General features: G+C 42.3%; 1 long non-coding RNA gene across 1 annotated transcript; it reads left to right on the forward strand.

Annotated features, from left to right (window-relative positions):
* Nucleotides 1–216: 216 nt before the first annotated feature.
* Nucleotides 217–866, forward strand: LOC136474364 (uncharacterized). The gene is made up of 3 exons (XR_010762909.1): nucleotides 217–274; nucleotides 341–680; nucleotides 739–866. It is a non-coding gene; the product is annotated as an uncharacterized lncRNA (long non-coding RNA).
* Nucleotides 867–4,330: the final 3,464 nt, after the last annotated feature.

Here is a 4,330-nt window from a genome sequence, read left to right on the forward strand (position 1 = left end):
ATTAGCTTTTGGGCAACTGCCAATCAAACTCTGCTTTGCCGATGTGATCAAACCCAGGGAAACAATCACCTGCGGAACAGACTGGAACAAGGTAGTACAACTTTCTCCTGATGCCGATACCACAGATGTTGATATATCCACCTGGACACCAATATCTTTCATCACCGAGTCATACAAGCAATGGTGGCGAGAGTGGAAAGAGCAACTGTTCTCGACTTCTGCTCACACATATCGGCACATGATTGATTCTGAATATGCCATCCCTGACGACGCGGTAAGTTTCCTTGAACTCCCTTCTGCTTTTCCTTTCATTTATCAATAACTGACTCCCTTGTAACAGGTTAACCACCCAGCACCATCGGTGAGCAAAAGTGGGAAACCCTTCAACCTCCGGCCTATTTCCCCAACATCGCCGATCGGCTACAACGCTCCCACCTTAGCTGCTTTGACCCACCAGAAGATTCGTACCAAGACCATCACTTTTAAGTCCAAATTGGCTACATCCAGGGCTACTCCATCGGCCGCTGCTACAACCTTGGTCAAAGCCTTTAAGGTAACAACCTTGTTTATTTTCACTTATGCCGATCACAAACTATATTAACCTTAATCATCAGGGGGTAAGAGCCACGACTGGATCATCATCGGCAATTCCGCCGATATCAAGCACCACTCCTTCAGAGGTAGCTTCTTGACTTTACATTTATCTGTTAAATATCATATCTCACACTTGTTTTACAGCAACAATTGGGTACATCGGCAAACGTACCAGATGCCCAAGCTTCACAACCAACAAGTGTCGATGCCCCCCAGCCAATCGTTGCCGATGTCCAAGCAAAGCGCAAAGCTTCAACAGATACTGAAGCACAACCAAAACATCAAAGGTCTATGCCGATCCCTACATCTGCCCCAATGTCATCGGTCATCATACCTCAAGAACCCACCACCGATGAAGTCACAGAGGATATCCCATCGGCAAGTTCAGCCGATCCACACGACATACTCCAGGTGGCTTCCTCCAGTCAAGCACAGGAAATTGCCTTGAAACAGGTAAACCGATCAACCTATCTAATTTTACAATACTCATACTTACCCTTGATTGATCTCCTTGTCTTTCTTTCAGGAACAAGATTCCCCGAACAGCCTATTTTCCTTTGCCATTGACATTTCTGACAACGATGGAGAGGAAACAAGTTCTTCCCTTGCACTGGGAACAATATCGGCAGAGACTAAATCCAAGTTGGAAACCCTCCTGAACTTGCTACAGCAAAGTACCGCCCAACTGGTAGATGACTCGGACCCCGCAAAGGCAATTTTCAAAACAATTCGTGGCCAGGTCCCTGCCGATGTTGAAGAAATACTCTTCCCAGCAGCTCACTTAGAAAGCCGTCAACTACAATATCAACGGGCTGCTCAGCGCATTGCCGATAGAGCAGCTCAAGCTCAACTTAAAGGAGAGATGCTACAACTGAAACAAATCGCTGATGAGAAGCACAAGGGCATCGTCAACTTGCAGACTTCGGGTGCTGCACTTAAGCAGAAAATCTTGGATCTATCGGCAAGGAAGGCAGCTCTATTGGCTGAATTGAAAGAAATCGATGCAGCCTTAACTCATGCTCAACAAGAAGAAAGCCAGCTACCCAATGCCGTCAAAGCCCTTCAGCAAGAAAGAGATATCCAAGCTCGCAAAGCTTTAGCCATGAAGAAGAAACTCAAGCCTGTGGAGGGTGCTGCCGATGACGATATCAAAGAAATGGAAGAAGCCGACCAGATTCGCCTGCGTGCGATATTAGCTATCCAATCCTTGCTGAACGTGTAATCTTATTTATTGTATCGGCACTTTATGAGACATTGATACCCTTGCATAATTCTAGCCGATAGTACTGTTATCGGCACTTATACTTTTATGCATCTGTCCAGATACTAGGGTAATATTTCTTTAAATATTTTCCATTTAACGCTCTGGGAAACACAACCCCTTCGAGGGTTTCTAAAATATATGCATTACCAGGAATAGACTGATTTATCCGATATGGACATTCCCAATTAGGAGACCACTTTCCAAACTTTGAACTTTTAGTCCCAATCGGTAAAATCAATTTCCAGACCAGATCTCCATCGGCAAACTCTTTTACTTTCACCTTCTTGTCATACCATCTAGCTACTCTTTTCTTATTTTCTTCAATACTAACTAAAGCCCTTAACCGATGACCCGCCACATCTTCCAACTCATCTTTCATAAGAGTATTATACTCATCGGCTGTCAGCTGATTTTGAGAACGTATTCGTCTAGAGCCAACCTTAATTTCCCAAGGCAACACTGCATCGTGTCCATATACTAACTGATAAGGCGTTACTTTGGTTGCACCATGGCATGACATCCGACATGACCACAAGGCTTCATTTAATACTGTATGCCACCTCCTAGGATTCTCTTCAATTTTGCGCTTAATGAGTTTGATGATCCCTTTGTTAGAAGCCTCAGCTTGACCATTAGCTTGAGCATAATATGGAGAAGAATTTAAAATTTTAATTCCCATACCTACAGCAAACTCATCAAATTCTCCCGATGTAAACATAGTACCCTGATCGGTAGTGATAGTCTGAGGAATACCAAATCGGTAAACAATATGCTCTTTCACAAAATCAATCATATTGACCGATGTCACCTTTTTTAGAGGAATTGCCTCAACCCACTTTGTGAAATAATCGGTAGCAACCAGAATAAATTTATGTCCTTTACTCGATGGCGGATAAATCTGACCAATGAGATCAATAGCCCATCCCCGGAACGGCCATGGTTTGATTATAGGATTCATAGCCGATGCAGGCGCTCTTTGAATATTACCAAACTTTTGACACCCCTGACATCCCTTAAAATATTTAAAACAATCTTCAAGAATAGTCGGCCAATAGTACCCATTCCTTCTGATCATCCATTTCATCTTGAAAGCCGATTGATGTGCCCCACATACCCCTTCATGAATTTCACCCATCAAGTTTTTCAACTCATCATTGCTAACACACCTGAGTAAAACTCCATCTATAGTTCGATAATATAATTCATCATCGAGGAGCACATATTTGGTAGCTTGGAACCTTACACGTCTCTCAACCTTTCTACCTGGATCCTTTAAATAATCGACAATCTCTTTCCTCCAGTCATCGGTATCAACTGCCGATGTTAGCACTTCCTGAATGGTCTGATACCCTGAAGCATGCTGAGCTAGTCGATTAGCTTCCTCATTATGCAATCGAGAGATATGTTCAAGACGAAAATCTCTAAATCCTTTCAATAATTGCAAACACCTTTCATAATACGAAATCAAGGCTTCACTTCGGCATTCATAAATTCCAGCCAATTGATTTATAACTAGCATAGAGTCACCAAAGATTTCAACAACATCGGCACGTATCTCCTTCAGCAATTCTAACCCCTTTATCAAGGCTTGGTATTCAGCTTGATTATTTGTCGCTGTAGCAACAATCGGCAATGAAAACTCATACTTCTTTCCTTGAGGTGAAATTAACACAATGCCGATACCTGCTCCTTCACCACATGTGGACCCATCGAAGAAAAGTGTCCAGAGAGCAATCCCCAGAGAATCCACCGTGTTACAATGCTGAGTAACAAAATCAGCCATCACTTGCCCTTTAACTGCCTTAGTTGATTTGTAGCGCAGTTCAAATTCTGATAATGCTAAAATCCATTTGCCGATTCTACCACTTAACATCGGCATCGACAACATGTACTTGACCACATCGTCTTTGCATATGACCGTACATTCGGCAGATAACAAATAATGCCTTAATTTGATACAAGAAAAGTATAAGCACAGACACAATTCTCGATAGCCGAATACCTCGTCTCGGCATCCACTAATCTTCTGCTCAAATAATAAATAACACGTTCTTTCCCTTCAAATTCTTGAATAAGAGCTGAACCGATAACTGCATCATCAGCTGACAAATACAACCTGAAAGGCTTCCCATGTTGAGGTGGAACTAGCACTGGAGGATTTGATAAATATTTCTTAATTTCATCAAGGGCTAATTGCTGTTCAACTCCCCATACAAATTCCTGATCAGCTTTTAATTTAAGTAGTGGGCTGAAAGCCTTGATCTTACCCGACAGATTAGATATGAATCTTCTAATGAAATTAATCTTGCCGATCAAAGATTGCAATTCAGTCTTATTGGCAGGAGCAATCACCTTGTTAATTGCATCAATAGACTTCCTACTGATTTCAATGCCCCGTTGATGCACCATAAAACCCAAGAATTGTCCTGCCGATACACCAAATGCACATTTATTAGGATTCATCTTCAATCC

This window comes from Miscanthus floridulus, chromosome 1 (genome assembly GCF_019320115.1).
Source record: "Miscanthus floridulus cultivar M001 chromosome 1, ASM1932011v1, whole genome shotgun sequence".
Classification (NCBI taxonomy): domain Eukaryota; kingdom Viridiplantae; phylum Streptophyta; class Magnoliopsida; order Poales; family Poaceae; genus Miscanthus; species Miscanthus floridulus.